Source organism: Lolium perenne, chromosome 3 (genome assembly GCF_019359855.2).
Source record: "Lolium perenne isolate Kyuss_39 chromosome 3, Kyuss_2.0, whole genome shotgun sequence".
Classification (NCBI taxonomy): domain Eukaryota; kingdom Viridiplantae; phylum Streptophyta; class Magnoliopsida; order Poales; family Poaceae; genus Lolium; species Lolium perenne.
Genome location: NC_067246.2, coordinates 41,935,623 through 41,953,354, shown reverse-complemented (window position 1 = coordinate 41,953,354; position 17,732 = coordinate 41,935,623). Strand labels below are relative to the sequence as shown.

General features: G+C 42.0%; 1 long non-coding RNA gene across 9 annotated transcripts; it reads right to left on the bottom strand.

Moving 5' to 3' along the window:
• Positions 1-10,647: 10,647 nt before the first annotated feature.
• LOC127340674 (uncharacterized) lies at positions 10,648-17,040 on the bottom strand. 9 transcript variants are annotated; one of them, XR_007874725.2, is made up of 10 exons: positions 16,514-17,034; positions 16,189-16,244; positions 15,495-15,612; positions 15,034-15,399; positions 14,829-14,895; positions 14,196-14,357; positions 13,521-13,600; positions 12,209-12,301; positions 11,548-11,850; positions 10,648-11,214 (listed from the first exon to the last, which is right to left on the bottom strand). It is a non-coding gene; the product is annotated as an uncharacterized lncRNA (long non-coding RNA). The 9 variants fall into 9 exon arrangements; XR_011754766.1 differs by lacking the exon at positions 13,521-13,600 and having other exon boundaries at positions 11,548-11,679; positions 11,774-11,850; XR_011754767.1 differs by having other exon boundaries at positions 12,232-12,301; positions 13,521-14,357; positions 16,514-17,040.
• Between the last annotated feature and the right edge of the window lie 692 nt (positions 17,041-17,732).

Below are 17,732 nucleotides of genomic sequence, written 5' to 3'. Positions count from 1 at the left end.
CCAAGATTTGTTTGATCAAATCAGAGGAGCAGGAGTCTTTTCCAAGATAGTTCTGAGATCGGGTTATCACTAGATAAAGATCAAGAAAGAAGATGTTCCAAAGACTGCCTTTGTTTCAAGGTATGGACATCATGAGTACCTAGTAGTACCTTTTGGGTTGACAAATGCCCCAGCAATATTCATGAACCTCATGAATAAGATATTCATGCCCTACTTTGACAAGTTCGTCATCGTGTTCATCGATGATATCTTGATATATTCCAAGGATAAGGCTAAACATGCAGAGTATCTCAAGATAGTGTTACAAACACTAAGAGAACATCAGCTCTATGCCAAATTCAGCAAGTGTGAGTTTTGGCTAGACCAAGTGGAATTTCTTGGCCATGTGATTAGTAAAGATGGAATAGCAGTAAACCCAAGCAAAGTAGCAGCAGTTTTGGAGTGGGAAGTACCTAAGAATGTCAAGGAAATAAGAGGATTCTTGGGAATGGCAGGATACTACCGGAGATGCATCGAAGGATTCTCCAAAATCGCTGGACCAATGACCAAGTTGTTAAGGAAAAGTACACCTTTTGTGTGGTCAGATGAGTGTGAACATAGTTTTCAAACTTTGAAGGTGAAGTTAACCACAGTATCTGTGTTAGCAGTACCAGGAACTGGTAAGAAGTATACAGTATATTGTGATGCATCCAAGCATGGATTGGGATGTGTACTTATGCAAGATCGAAAAGTGATATCTTATGGATCAAGACAACTAAGACCTCATGAAGTCAATTACCCCACGCATGACTTAGAGTTAGCAGCTGTAGTGTTTGCACTGAAAAGTTGGAGACATTTTCTTTATGGAGCCAAGTGTGAACTTTATACGGACCACAAAAGTCTCAAATACTTCTTTACTCAGAAGGAACTGAACATGAGACAGAAAAGATGGCTTGAATTGATCAAAGATTATGGTTTGACCATCAATTATACACCAGGAAAGGCTAATGTTGTAGCCGATGCTTTAAGTCGGAAGAGTACAGGAGGAGTAGAACAAGAGCTACCAACGGAGTTGAAGAAAGAAATAAGTCAAACACATATACAACTCTGGGAGAAGGACGCACATGAGGGATTATCAGCTTTACAAGTTGCAGAAGAGTTGAACATGAACCTGAAGAATGAGATTATAATGGGTCAGTTGGATGATCCATTTATCATGGAGAAATACGAAGGATCAAAGAAGGAAGACCATCAGAGTTCAACCTGGGCGAGTCTGGATCCTTATGGTTTCAAAAGAGGATTTGTGTTCCAGACATCGCTAAAACCAAGGAAGTAATCCTAAAAGAAGCCCATGAAACACCATATTCAATCCATCCTGGAAGTACTAAGATGTACATGGATTTAAAGGAGTTGTTTTGGTGGAATAACATGAAGAAGGAAATTGCCAAGTATGTGGAAGAATGTCATACTTGTCAAAGGGTGAAAGCTGAACATCAAAGTCCCGCAAGACCATTACAACCTTTACCAATTCCGGAGTGGAAGTGAGAAGAAATAGGAATGGATTTTATCACCGGACTACGCATGACTAATAAAAAGAAGGATATGATATGGGTAATCGTGGATCGGTTGACTAAGAGTGCACATTTCTTAGCGGTAAAGCAGAAGGATACATGTGAGAAGCTTATAGATATCTATATCAAGGAGATTGTGAGCAAACGCGGAGTTCCAAAGAAGATAGTATCAGATCGAGGATCTGTATTCACATCTGCCTTTTGGAAACAACTACACGAAGCTTTAGGATCCAAGCTAGATTATAGCACCGCCTATCATACACAGACGGGAGGACAGACGGAGAGGACAAACCAAATACTTGAGGACATGTTCAGAGCTTGTGCCCTAGATTTTGGAGGATCATGGGAAGAACACTTACCTTTAGCAGAGTTTTCCTACAACAATAGTTATCAAAGCAGTATCAAGATGGCACCATTTGAAGCTTTGTACGGAAGGAAGTGTAGACCGCCCATATGTTGGTATGAGGCAGGATCAAGCAAGGAGTTTGACCTAGACTATGTGAAGGAGAAACAACAAATCATTGATGTGATTAGGGACAAACTCAAGATAGCTCAAAGCCGCCAGAAAAGTTATGCAAATCAGAAGAGGAGGACATGGGAACCAAAGGTTGGAGACATGGTATACCTAAAGGTTAGTCCAATGAAAGGTCTCCAGAGATCGGAGTTAAGGGGAAACTTGGTCCAAGATACATCGGACCTTTCAAGATACTGAGTCAGAACCGAGGGTTAGTCTTTGAATTGGAACTACCGGGAAAGTTAGCCCTGGTACACAATGTATTTCATGTTTCACAACTTTGAAAATGTTTGAAGACACCAGATGAGCCAGTATCCCATGAAGACCTAAATCTTCAGCCAGATTTAACCTACATTGAGAAACCAGCCAAGATTCTAGAAGAAAACTGGAAGCAACTCCGAAACAGAGCTATCAAGTATTGCAAGATACAGTGGAAACCACATCCTAAGAGGGAAGCCACCTGGGTGAAAGAAGAAGATCTAAGAAAAGTATATCCAAAACTGTTCAGGTATTACCAACCACAACTTCGGGACGAAGTTTTCTTTAAGGGGGAACGGTTGTAATATCCCAGGATTTGAGACGATTGCGGGGTAGAATTAGAAAAGGGTTGTGCATTGCATCGCAAAACTAGGGCAAATTTCGCGCTTAATTGCATAAAACCTAAGAGGTAACAAGTTTCTCTCTCGACACCAGCTAGGGTTAGGGTTTCGAGTGTGCGACAAACTTGGACATGATCTCTGAAATTAGGGTTTTGAGAAGAGGGAAACAATTGCATCTCATATTTTGAGTTGTATGATTTAATTTGAAACAAGTTTGAATTGGAAATTCAAACTCAAACAACACTAAGAAAATATTTAATTTAAACAATTAATAATTCATATAATAATAGTATAATTGGATTGTATGAATAAGAAAAGAATACAAAAACAACACAAAAAGCTCATTAGAGAAAACTTGAGCTTTATTGATCATCACACAATAAATACATTGTCTTTAAAATATTCAAATGAAATAATTATTACATAACACATTTCAGAAATTGATAAATGAAAAAGAAAAGGAAAATTACGAAGTATAAAAGAACTAGCTGAACTAGAATTCTTCAACTTCTTGATCTTCATCATCAACAAGTTGAGGGAGTCATCCTTGATCATCTTGAACCATGCATAAACCAAAAACAAAACAGAAAACACCACATTATGCCAAGCGGCAAAGCCACTTGGGAGATCAGTAAGGAAATTGGTAAATAGAGGATAATATCAACCAGGCCGAGCTGATCCTCAGCTCACACAAGTACCAACCATGAGCAGTGCAAGCAGCTCACAAGGTGAGGTGCATGCTCACCAACACACACACACAGGGGGGAGTCACCACAACACAACACGTTGTTGTCGATCAAGGAAGTAACCAAGGGGTGGTATATAACCTTTTCAGCCACCAAAACCCTAGAATCCATCGACACAAGCACCAACAAGGTAAGAACTGTAAGAACAACAAGAACAGGAAGAACACATAGTAGCCAAAACCAACCAGCATCCATTCCACCAGGAATAGATATTTATTGATCAAGAAAATGGTGTAGAAGCTCACAGTTGATCACTGGCCAGAGGAGGAGAAGGGCAAGCACATCACTAAGAGCACATAGCTGAAGCAAAACCTCTACAGCAACACAAATTCTAGCAGCTGGAGTGAGGTATACCCCAAATCCATGAGCAAGCACTGGTTTTGCTCATTATACAAGCATGTGCATCACACACACAAGCCATAGGGTAAGGTTACTTTGTTTGAATCATAATTTGGTGCTAAACCATGTGATGCTGGCAAAATATGGGATAAGCCAGTAGAAATCAATCGTAGGGAATATTGGTCAAGCCAAGTGAATCACCACTAAATCAACCAAATGAATCCAGCAAGGATTTGATCCACAACTAGCCTAGCCAAACTCACCTAGCAACAGATGGTTAGTTAAACCATCAGATAGATAGACAATCTACTGTCTATTTGATTTCAACATCAAAAACTGCTGGCAATCAAATTTGATCACCCAGCAAGCATCTATCCATCCACAGCAAGCCAACAGAGATGGGAGCTACCAAAACAGCAGATAATTACTGCTAAGGTCACCTCAACCACAAAACCATCAAGCCAAATACTTGTATCATCAACCAGGAGGGTTCAAAGAGGAGCTAGGGTACCCAACAACAGTTGGCATCCCTCTAGCTCAATCATTTAACTCATAAGATTCGTCACTGCAAGCAGTTCATCTCATTTATCCAACAAATAGATGATAAGCTATTCAGATAAATGAAGTAAGCAAGCAACCAGAAACAGAAACACTTGCAAATGATCCAGTAGATCACTTCAAGCATAAGCTTGTGCTTTATCAAGCACTAGCAACCACCAGCACATGGTGAGGTACTACACAAGCACATGATCATCACCAGCAAAGCATAAACAGGAGTACAATAAGCAACCATCAAGCAACTGATGATCACATGATCATCAGAGCTTGCTAGAGCCTGCTAGCGCCAAGCATATCATCAGTAACTCATGCTAGTTAATGAATTAATGTAACCAAGCCATAACTGAATAAGCAGATATAAAGTATATAACTTTATAATTGTATCCAAAAGCACATCAAGGAAATGATGTACCACCGAATCAAACCACACAAGGAGGGCACAACAACAGCTAGCACACATCCCTGGCACTTGCACATGCAAGGATTTCTCAAGGAAATCAAGCCAGAGAGGTAAAACCTAGATACACATGTAGATATAGTAATACAGCAGCAATTGGAGCAACATGGCATGGCCATCACAGCATGCTCATGAGCATGAGCATCTCAGTAGTAACACTAGAATAGCAAGGACAAGAGTATTACAGTAGCAGTAAGAGCATAGCATGAACATCAGCAGTAGGTCAAGAACTAGAGCAAGTATAGCAGTACCAGTCTAGCATGAACATCAGCAGTGGGACAAGCACTAGAGTACCTACACAACATCAGCACAAGAGCAGTAGCCATGGCACAACACAAGCACAGGAACAGCATGGCCAGGCCAACACCTCAGTGAGGGAAGCAGGGCCAGTAGCTAGACCTAGGAGAAGAGAAGGAGTAGGGAGAGGAGTAGAGCAGGATGACCTACCTGGAGCAGAAGCACCACGGCGTCACCGTGGCGGCAGGGCGGCACAGCCTGGCCACAGAAACGCCAAGCCGCGGCGAAGCCAGGTGTTCACCGGGCACGGGAGCTCTAGCATCGCACCAGAGAGGCGCACGACAACACCACGACGTCCAGGAACGCCGGCGTGCAGCAACTCGCCGCCCGCACCGCGCAAACCCTAGGAGTAGAAGGTTTGGGGGCGAGCGGAGGAGGCCGCCAAGATCGACGCAGACCAACGGGTGCGCCGTCGAGAGGCGAGACGAATTCGATCGATCTCATCGCCGGAGACCGCCGGAGATGGCCGGAGTAAATCGGCGACGGCAATGGCGACCATAGCGTCGCGGGAGAGAGAGAGAGAGAGAGAGGTTAGGGTTAGACGTGAGCAAGGGAAGTGGGTGCGTGTGACCGAGTGGGCCGGACCAGGCCGAGCTGGTCCGACCTAACCCTCTGGGTGCACCTGACAGGTGGGCCCAAGGGCAAAATGGTGTTTTCACAACTTAATTTAAACAACAACTTTGACATAAATCCATAAATTTTAAATGACTCTAAAAAATAGATTAAAATATGAAGATCACTTAAAATTTGATTCTCTATCATAAATAAATATTGAATAGAATATTTGAACCAAGTGAATATTAATCATTATTAAATCCAAAGAATATTGCATTAATAAAAGCCACTAAAATAAACTTCATTTTTTACAATTAAACAAGTCCATAAATTATTTTGGACTAAAATAAATCTTGGAGTTATTCCAAGAAATTTATTTTCACTCTTAAGGAGTATAATTAATTGTTCTTATTCGACACCTCCGACATTAAATAATTAAGCATCGGGAAGGGGGGAAACAAACCCTAAAATTCAAAAACATGCATATTTGAATCTTTAAACATTGCCCTTATCGGACAATGATGCTATCTTTCAGAAACAGAGGACCAGGGTCAGTCCAAACAATCCAACTGCACTACCTTGCAGTCACCAGGCAAGTTCATCGCTTGCTCATGTCAATTTGAGTATTTTTACCAAATTACTTGCAAAGTACTATACTTATCACTCTTGCATGAAAAGCAAAAATGCTACTTTCATAACTATGAATATGACCATGTGGTGGGCAATGGAACCATGGTATGAGTATGGTGGAGGTTCCATTGCAAACGGTTTGTATCCATCTAGGATTAACAATAAATGTAGTCTAGTGATTCTTGTGCCGTAATACCCGTGTTAACCATAAGATCTGGAGTGGGATGGAGTAGTCAGCTGTATTTCTTCCTCTCGTACATCAATGGATGCGCTTACCATAGCAGTTGTGTCTTGCGAGAACAATCGGTGGGTGGGGATCCCATTCTAATTCCCTACGGTAATGCGGTCTATGAGGGGTTGCAACGACCGGTGAAGGTATCAAGGTCGCGAAACCTGATAGTAGTCGAGGTCGGATGGTATCCAATGGATACGCTGACCGGCGAGGACCCAAGGTCGGAATTGCAACAAAGGGTGGGTGTGCGAGGTCGTGGAGGAATGAAATATTGGACTAGGACCTTATACCGGGCCTCACACAACAGAAGTGTGGACTGGAAAGCTGCCCGGTTGGCACCAAGGTTAAGATCTCTTATGGGTAAAGCAACACACCTCTGCAGAGTGTAATGAATCGTGACCTGTCACTCCCTGTTCCGGGTTTTGGAACTGCGAACGCGGCCGGAAAGGAACTCCATGAAGTTCTAGACACCCGGTGAAGGCTGACGGACATAGCTCTTCGGAATAAAAGCAACCTTTTAAAGAAATGCTTATGAAAACCTGCATTGGTATTAGACTTCCTGGTCTAATACCGTAGTTAGTGCATTAAACACCTCTTTCCTATAATGAACTTGTTGAGTACGCTCGTACTCATACCTCTTATAATCCCATGCTTAGATTGTCTGAATTACCTGGAGGAGGCCACTGAAGGACAAAAAGGAGCAGATGGGATCTGCTATGAAGAACCATACCTTTCTGGAGGAGTAGAGGGGGCTGATTACCTGATCGTGTACGGAACCGGGGAGGTTCCAGAAGAAGACCACGCTTAAGCAACACGAGTAGTAGTAGTAGTCGAGCAGCACGAACTCTATATCATTTAGCTGCTCGAGTAGAATGGTGTTAAGCCTTCTAAGACTTATATGGTGTAAGTTAAGTAGGGTTCACCTAGAACCTAGGAGTGATCCTCTATGGACCCAGGAGGAGCTCCAATGTGATGTATATATATGGTTTGTAATCTTATGTGACTGAAATAAAGACCAGCTATGCTTCTGTTGTACTACTCTGAGGGATGTAATATTTGTGGATTGATACTTCGCATATGTTATGTCAACGACTGGCATACTACAACATGTAGTGGTATGCAGGGTCACCACATCACCGCTCACTCACCTCCACGCACCACGCCTGCACGAGGAGCACATACCGACAACACCACGCCCACCAGTTGGGCCTGCGCCAAATCTTAAGGAGAGGCATTGCACTGGAGAAGAGAGGTGGCACCATGCAGCTACAATGGAAGGCAGGAGGCGGGGGACACCGGCGGAACACAAGTATAGGGGATCGCTGAAATCTTCGATGGAAAATATTACCCAAATTTAGAGTTCGACTCAAGGGGAACACAAGAATACCAATAAGATTTTAGCAATTGAGACGTCACTCTCAACCACACCTGTATATCAATAAACTCACAAAGTAAGTGGTGATTTGCAGAAGTTAATTCAAATAGTAAAAAACAAATAGTAAAAAGTAACAACAGATTTCAAGTTTTCACCGGAAGTAGTATTTGTGTAACTTTCAGTGGCTAAAGCGTAGGCATGCGGCAGTAGTGGGGTGTTGTATGAACGATATTGATCATATAATGTAATCCAACTAACATAGCATCCATCTCTAATTCAGTTGTGTAGGTGCGTGTTCCAAATATAGCTATGCATACTAACAAAGAGAATTTGCGTAACATCTTTTATCCTGCTTGCCCATTTTACCAAGGCCAACTTGGAACTACAAGTAATTAAGGTCTATCCTTTCGAATAGCCCGGAACAAAACATTAAGATTCATGAGCACACAATATCCTCGAAATATCACATATCCCTTGTTTTTTCCTATCTGTCAACTTAGGGATTCGCAGGGTCAACATAATAATAAGCAATACACCTTGCAAATAGATACCAACCTCTATATATGATAGATAAATATAGGTTCAGTACTGAAATCATGTCACTCGGCCCTGGTAACAAGCATTAAACATAGCAAAGGTGTACCAACACTCATACATGAATATCTTCAAGACAAACACCTTAAATCTCGACACATATGGATGATTACATGATCAATCTCATCCAAACCCCTCACTCATGGTGATGGAGAGTGAGCCCATGGTTGTTGGTGATGACGTTGGTGGCGGTGATGATGAAGAAGCCCTCGAAATCCCTCTCTTCGGGGTGTAGAGCAGGATCAATCCGCCCCCCGAAACGAAGAGTGTGGTCTCGGCGGCGCTCTGTTTCGCGAAACATTTCGTGTTTTCAGAGGGGTCAGTTTTTTAGGGTATATAAAGCACCACGCGAAAGGGGGAGACGAGGCGACGGCCGAGGGCCAAAAGGCCCTAGGTGGCGCGCCCTAAGGTACTGGGTGCGCCACCTGGTACCTTTTGGGCCTCGTGGCTCCCCTCTTGTGATCCAAAGCTCCAGGCCCTCTATTTCGATGAAAAACTTCCCTGGTAATTTTCCCGATTTTATTTCCTGCGAAAACAGACAGCACCGATACTTTGCTAAAAACAACGTCACATTCAGCAGTTTCTATCCAAGTATAGTGAGATTCCGAAGCAAATCATTGAGCAAAGTGCTTGAAAAAGTAGATACATTTGAGATGTATCATATACATAGTGGTAAGACAATGGTATGCTCTTGATCGTGACACAATATTGCCGAGGGGATGTTCTTGAATCAATGTGATCATGCCTTGTCTTGCTAATTCATGGAACTGCATTACCCGAATCTAAAATACCCATGTCCCGACCATTGCAATAATTTCCCAATTACCCAATTTGGGGAGTGCAATCATTTGAGAGTCTGGCATTTGCACCGTCTAAATTGAGAAATCTAGAATACACATGTATCACCTCGAGAATCTAACCTACAAACGCATGTATTTCAGCCCTAACGACCTCTAGATGCTGCCGAAAGAAAGCTAAATTGATGGTGGCTACCACCGGTAACAAACCCTAACCGCTGCTGAAATCTAGGAGATTAGGGACTTACCGTGGAGAAATCGGGCGCTCCTGTCGGCAGAGGAATGCTCCAGACCTGGACCGAGCCACCGGAGTCTGGGAAGAAGAGGAGCGAGTGTTGGAGGTTACCGCCAGAGTTGGTGAAAAAACCCCTAACAAATCAGCGAGGGCAGGACATGCAGACGTAGGTGCCTTGCCAGATCCGATGTGCTTCTTGTTCTCTGGTGACCGGGGACTACTGCTGATGACGATCCTCCGGTCAGATCCGTGACCTCTAAGGCGGCCGCCGTGGTCGCCACCCTCGTCATGCGCGGCCTCGAACAAATCGAGGACGACCGCTTCAGTGCGGCTGCGAGGCCGCTAGCTGGTCGACTTGGCACGCCGCCCACACTTCCTAGGCGGACATCTTCCTGATGGTGGGGAGGCCGCCGAGCGGAGGGGGAGCAGGAGGAGCAGCGGCCATGGAGAAATCGAGGGAGGTTAGAATGCCAATTGGGCGTTGAGAGGAGTGGAGTGTGGAGTCAAGCGATACGTCTCATCTCCCATGCTTCCCAATGCGTGCAAAACAGTACACACACGGCGCTCGGTAGGGCCTGTCCCTGGAAAACGCCGAATCGGCCCTTCCTCTCGGGCCAAGTTTTGGTCTGCTTTAGACATCGTACTGTGCAAAATTTCCATGTGACTTGTTCTTCCAAACGGCCATTTTTGGCCCACTGGATACGAGAAAAGCCTTTGTTAACAACCAAACGCGCCGTTGGAGAAGACTGAAACAATACTTGTCTTTGGGACTACGAGTGGTCGCGGTTTTTCTTACCGCCGCCCCCTAAAGCATTTGGGGCATCCTTTATGGGACGCGACTAGTGATGCCCCGAGTCTTGTGTCGCTCAATTCAGGCCGACGTCCGCGCACCCTGAGTCAGCTCGAAACCATGCATCTTCTCCTAGTACTAGATTATGATGTGCGCCTTGGCGCACGACCCCGTAAAATTTGAACCGAGCCACAGATTTCTTGAAGTGCTGCATAAAACAGTACTATTTTCAACGCTTGATAGATCATTTCTTTATGACAGATAAGCATAGGATATGAGAAAAGAGACAACAACCACACTGGTAAACGATTTGTATTACACAAATTTATTTTTTATACAAATCAGCGATAATCAGTTAACAAATAAGTAAATGCGAAGATTGTAAGAAAAAAAATATATACTGGCACTTTAATTTAAAGCCATACATAAGGTTACATTCATGAGTCTCCAGGGTAGATAGTTCTTTCGCTCTAATATTTACAAACCACCAGAATGTCAAATATATATTGCGAAAACATGGAAGTATAGAGCATACGCACTATGGTAAGAACAAACAGTAAAGTACATATACTATTATGAAGACAAAGCTTAACAACTGGTAGGTATGGTAGGCAAACCAAGGCACGTCAGCATGACTACCTACATGTATAGATAGTCTTCTGAGCACCGGTTATCACAGCCATAGCTTCTCATCATCCCGAGAGAGCACTTCATGTTATGTGGCGGGTACCCGGTAATAACCAGGGAACTGATTACCTCATGTAAATTATTTTGATCACACATGCATTCACTAACATAGACATATCTCTTCTTCATTTTCTTGAGCTGTAGCCAGCACCAGTGTTGCTTCACACGGCCCCCTGCACCACCTCTCCTTCACTCGTTACCGGAGAGTCCGAAAAAAGAGATATAATAGTACGGTTGTTAAGACCGAGCACTTGAGCACCTGGGAAAACATGCATAAAATAGAAAATCAAAATTTAAATAGAAAATCATTGATACATACTGTGGCACTCAACACCAAAAAATGGAACATATATAGTGGATGTAAAACTGGGATACATTTCTCTCATGTTACTCCAGTATCCATTCTTAACATAGTATGAGAAATTTAGAATTATATATTGTGTGAAAATGGATTCGATCTGCCATGCTTCCTTTTGTTCACATAGATGCAAATGCTCAGGTCACTGGAAAGAATCTGGGATTCTCCAAGCAACCAAGATCTGTTCGGCCTCACAAAGCATGAGGGGAGGGGTGAATGAGTTCTGCTGCGTACCTAGAGTCAGTTGAAAAATTGCCTCTCGCACCCCCTAGCTGAAACCCATGTAGTGCAGTCCGTTCAGCCGCACTAATTTGCCGCACAATGCATGAGGGGAAGGGGAAGAAATCTATTTGAAATTGCCTCTCGCTGAAAAATGATTGTTTCAATCAGTAACCATAACATAAAAAATATCAAAGAAGCAAAGAAAATAAATCTGAAAACTGTTTAAGTCAAATAACACATCTTCAGTAGCAAGCGCGCGGTGAGTGGGCACCACCTCTCCTTGGCTCTGTGATCTCGTCCATCTCTTTAGCAACTCTGAAAAAAAATCACAAGAATGATCTTAAATATTTTTTTTTATAGAAAATCTAGAGTCTGAACCTGAGCCATTTGTATACAAAGGATGAATCTCTACAAAATTGAGTGCAGCAAGGTATCCAAATCCGAGAACTATTATCTGATATGTGAGTCTCAAACAATCTAGCACAAATGTATTTTCCTATGAATGAGTCATCCATTTAGCGATAAATAGCAAGCACAACTGATTAACATAATGAAGTGAGGCAATTTTTTTCTACAGATTGATAGGAAAACATTGAACCAGGAAGCTCTTTGTTGGTTGACTGTAGCTAAATTTCAGAAAAAATGAAGCTATATTGAGTAGAATGAATATTACATGGATTAATATTTCAATGCAACCTGCTTGCCTTTTCATCAAACACCTTCAATTCGAGACTCAGTGCTTGCTTTGAGATCATGGTGCCTTCGACTACAACAACAAGCCAATCTTTCAATAAGTGGTGGAAACCTATACTGGACATATACGAACGGATATAAAGGAGCTGCTGGTGGCATCATAACATACATCATTTACGGTGCTTGGAAAGAAAGGAATGAGAGAGTTTTCCGAAATTAGGCTCTTTCTTTGATTCATAGTGCGGCTTATGCATTTGTAAAATACATACCGAAAACGAACACTATCCTTATTTAATGATTACTTGATCGAGTAATATAATTACTTCATTATTATATATATTTGAGTTCACAATCCTAAAATCATACCATTACAGAAAGTTGTGACCGGACCAAAAATATCTTTAATCTTACCAGTGCATAACCTTGATTTTTATTCATTCTGTAGAAAAACCAGACAATACTATTTTTCTTAAGTAGCAAAGGGGGGACCATAGCAATATAGTGTATATGAGATGGTTGGTTACTCTGCATCCGTTTTGCAGAAGTCATTGTTACTATGTAATGGCATGAATATATTAGTTCTCATGGTTTTTCTAAAAGAACTATTCCAGATAAGTAGCTATTTCAACGTTTCCGAGAATATATATAACATAAATACAAACAAGCTCTTATCCAATCTGATGGCAATGTAACACTAATATCGAACATGATCCAGAATAATGTTCAGAGATAGTGCCAACAGCGATCAACCAAAAACTGAAGGTCAAGTAACAAAGGCAAGCAACAAATATTAGTATAGCAATTTGTCCATTTGAGCAGCTAATGGATTTATGCATGCCTGTCTTGTAACTCCATCTTAATAATTGCATCAAGGAGATCTCAGCGAGAATCTCAAGGCCTGACAAAGATCTCTCATGATAAATTAAAACTATTATGGCCTGAGGAAACTTCACCAGTTCACATGCCCAAAATCTAGTCAGAACGGAAGATATTATCTCCAGAATATATCTGAACCAATGAGAGAAGAGGATACATTTACTTTGTAGACAGTGTTAAAAATCATGCATGTTTTTTTCTAGTAAATGTCTGAGATACATAGAGGAAGGCACAAATTAGTTTTTGCATCGTCTTTCTATATTTAAAAATAACCGAGCCCTCAACAAGAAGACAACATAGAGAAAAACAAATTTATATTTTAGATAGTAGATGTAAAAACCATGAGCACAGTTGCAGATTGTTACTCCAGGATATAACAAAAATCTCAAGAACTAAAGGTTGTTAGTATGGCTCACATTTAGCCGTATTTGAAGACAACAAATCTGCAAAGGTTAGATTATCAAACACCGGAAGGTCCAGCCAGCGGTGGCGACATCTAATGGATCATGATAACAACGAAATCCAAGTCGGTTAGGTCGCACCTGTGGTAGTCTTATATGCAATTCCTTCCAACTCCCAATACAACAATGCAAAAATGGAACGATTGCACGAAATCCACAATCATAGCCCAGAAATTATAGAACTAAAAAGTAAACCTTATAGGTATATATTATAAATATCATGAGAAGGACAATTCACACATATATCATATCAGCATCAAATTCATTTGGAGCTAAAATAATTGGTGCACCCCAATGGGATCAGAAACCTAAAGATGATAATAATTTTTTTTTTTTGAGATGAGATGATAATAAAATTCAATGGCATTGTACTGCAGGGTACCACTATAGACTACGCAGTGAGAAAAGGAAAACCATTGTTGCAACAATATTTATGATGCAAGGATGTTAAGTTACACAGAGCAAATAGGAACACCATACATACAAGAGAAGACGGAAAATTTACATATGCCAGGATATATGGCAACATTTACACGAATAATTTGATTTTATAGCAATAATATAGTAGATATTATGCTAGTGGTAGAAAAAACCAAGTAGACAGATTGGAGCCGAATGGAATGATCTTACTGTGGATCAAGGTTGTTGTCTGGATGTGGTGAGATGCCTTGACATTGCCACCACAATACCCATGAGAGCAACACCAAACGCCTCCGCCACAACACCCTCATGTGCCTTCTCCAACGGCAAGCGTGCGGTGAGTACAAAAGTAAAACACCTGTTATCCAGTACCTGTTGGGATATTTACTTTAGCAGATGAGAAGTGTTCCTTCAAAAAGCAAAGAAACAGGTACGGTATCACTAACAACAAATGCCGTGTACACAACAAAAGCTACCAAGGTAGGAAATAAAAATCTCAATCTATTCACTGGCCATGTTTAAATAATTAACAAATTTAAATTATATTTTCTGAAGTCACTAAAGAAAACATAGATGAAAGGTGTCATTGCCGGGAAGAATATGAATTTATAGAACAAAGAGCAATGGTTTGATAAACCATCTAAAGCAGCAAAATGGAATCTTGAGCTGCAGTCTATTAGCTCAGTAAATCAATGTGGATCATGTAAAATACTAAATATAAAAATGGACAATAACAGCTACACCAAAGAGGCTTGAAGTAGCAAACATTCTTAGGTCTCTCGAGATGGAAAAGAATATAACCGGTTGCAAAATATTGACACGAGCAGGAGAAAAAGAAAGTACCTGAGAAAAGAACCTTACATCTACACCAGAGTCATTTGACGAAGCAATTAACCTGCGGTGTGCCAACCTATTCATAAGACAAACTGTTATGTTAGCTCAACTGGTAGAGTCTGCAAAACTTTGCAAGGATACAAATTATTATACAGTCAGAGAAGCTAAAACACATATAAGAAATTTAGATATGGCGCATATTTGTTGCACTCACCTAAAATGAGTAACTTCACTATGATGCTTTTCTGAGGTACACAATCATCAAGCTCCAGTTTTCTTGGATGTAGAAAATTCCAAGTGGGATAGCACCGTCCATTCATAATTCCAAGAGGAAAAAAACAGTAATTTCAGCACCACCCATGAAGTCCTCTTGCAGATCCTTTAAATGAATTTCAAGGTGCAGCTCTCCAGCTCCATCAATAATATGCTCAGCACTCCTCCATGGAGCACATGACCATAGGATCAGAATTTGCCAGACGTTTCAAACCTTGCAAAGGGCTTGGGAAATGAACAACGGCTCGCCTTGGATTAAGTAAAGCATAGGGTCAGAATGCAAGGCAACCTTGCACTGAAAGGCAACCTATAATTAGAGAAACCATTGAAGCATCAATAAATTAAGTAAAGCACATAATAATATGAACAGGAAAAAACTACAGCGAATCGACAACGGCTCACCTGGGGTTAGCGAATTCCGACGCCGACCGTGGTGTACGGCGGAAGCGCAGGATCCGGACATGCATCTCTCCAATAACCTCCACCGCGTTCAGGTTATACCAGCAGTTGTTGCTCCAGTCTGTTTCACGACATTATATAATCAAGAAAAAGAGTATCTCAGATTAACCAAACTTAAATCATTGAAAGTGCTATTACCATGAACAAATAAACAAGGCAGAAATGACTAATGATGTGAGAAATTCTCACACCTTGTGTTAGGATTACACGGAGAACTACAAAAATAAAATTCATATCCTCCGTTCTCTTGGATTTTCTATTTCTTTGGTTTCTAAATTTCCTCAAGCTTGGTACACAAGTTGCAATTGGACCAGAACTGTTTTTTTTGGCAAACATTAGAAGATAAATAACCCGCCATACAAAGTTCGCATCTTGGTTCTCACTGCAGGTGTAGCTATAGGATTTGTAAACACAACAACAAATGATAAATCTAAAAAAATTAGGTTTCTAACCAAATAAACGATAAATCTATGTACAAAGCATGCACACACAAATCTCTTTTACAATAACCTGTTGTGTAAAAGCATGAAGATTGTAGGTACACCAATAGAAGGCTACAAATCAATTAACTGTTAATAATATATGTAAGGTAACCACATATGTAAAGCAAGGATTCATATTTAGAGGATTAACTGGCCTTGTAAGCATGTCCCTTATGAACTCGAATTTTTTCCTCCTCTTGTAGAAACGGATCTGCAAAAGGCAAAACGTAATGTTCAGGAGGCTAAATCAAGAAAAAGAGTCTCCTTCCACTTTTAGTTCAGCCTATAGAAGAGCATGAACCCATGTAGAAACGGATCTGCACAAACCAAAAAAAAATGTCCAGGGGACTAAATCAAAACCAGAGAAATCTGCTTCCACGTTTAGTTCAGTACTTGAGCCTATAGGAGAGCGTATTTGAGAGAGAGAGAGAGAGAACGAATCTGAAAAATAAGAGGCAAAGTGGGCTCTAACTACTCAACCTGTCCCGCGCCGGAGCTCCCTTTGCCAAAACTCGCCTGAGCTCAACTGAGCTAGCCGGAGCTCGCCCTGCCGGAGTTCGGCCGCGCCACCATGGAGGAGCTCACCCGCGCCGCCCCTGCTGGCCATCCTTCTACACTCCTCAGCAGCCGCGCCATCCTCGCCGGAGTAACGGAGTTCGCCCACGCCGCCCTGCTGCGCCGGCCCCTGTTGAGGTCGCCCGCGCTGCCTCTATGGAGGCCGCCGGCGCGAGGTCGAGTCCGCCATCACCATCAAGGGCGGAGCTCCAGCAGCCCCTCCTGCTTGCCTGCGGCGGTGCGCTGCTCCTTCTGGCCGGTAGACGTCCAGGGAGGCAGAGCGGCGCGGGGCTGGGGGTTGGGGGTTGGAGATGTGGCGTGGAAGAAGGAGAAGGCTGGGAGACAGGGAGGCGGAGCAGCGCCGCCATACGCGACGAGAGGGGATTGGGGAGGAGCTGGGTGCGAGGCGATTGGGTGAGCTAGGGTTTCGGCTCGCGGAGAAGATATTTTGCACGGCCGGCGCGAGGAGATCGGAAGCCAAAACGACCCGCAGCGACTGTCGCGCGGACCCGACCGACCGTAGGGCCCAAACGCAGCCAGACGCGGGTAGAAAATGGCCATTGCATGGCTTTCGCTAGCCCTCAGGATGGACAGTACCAACCACTGCTGCCATAGAACGGACGGCTGGGATCGAATTTCGGCCAGACACTGTAAAAATCGGACGGTGCACATGCTCAGAGCGCTGTGAAGCCCCCTATGGGGGGCATCGTTTACACCTTTAGATTTAGTTTCCTCTTTTGTTTCTTTCCTTTTCCTTTTTGTAATTTTGTTTTTATTATTTTATTTTTTCTTTTTCACTTTTCCCCCAAAATAAATATATTTTGAATCCCCTTTATATAGATACATGGAAATATTCTACACATATAGACACATTATTTCGGATATCAACATTTTTTACATATTACGAGTAAACATTAATTTGTAAGTATGTAACTATTATTTTTTATGTATACAAACATTAATATAGGAATATATTAATACATGTTATATGTAAACAAATTATTTAGATATTATATTTTATATGCATTACTCCCTCTGTCCCAAATTAGATGTCATATATTTTTCTAGATTCATATATATTTATACACTAGAATATGTCAAGATACATGCACATCTAGATAAATATGCAGTCTACGTCGAGATT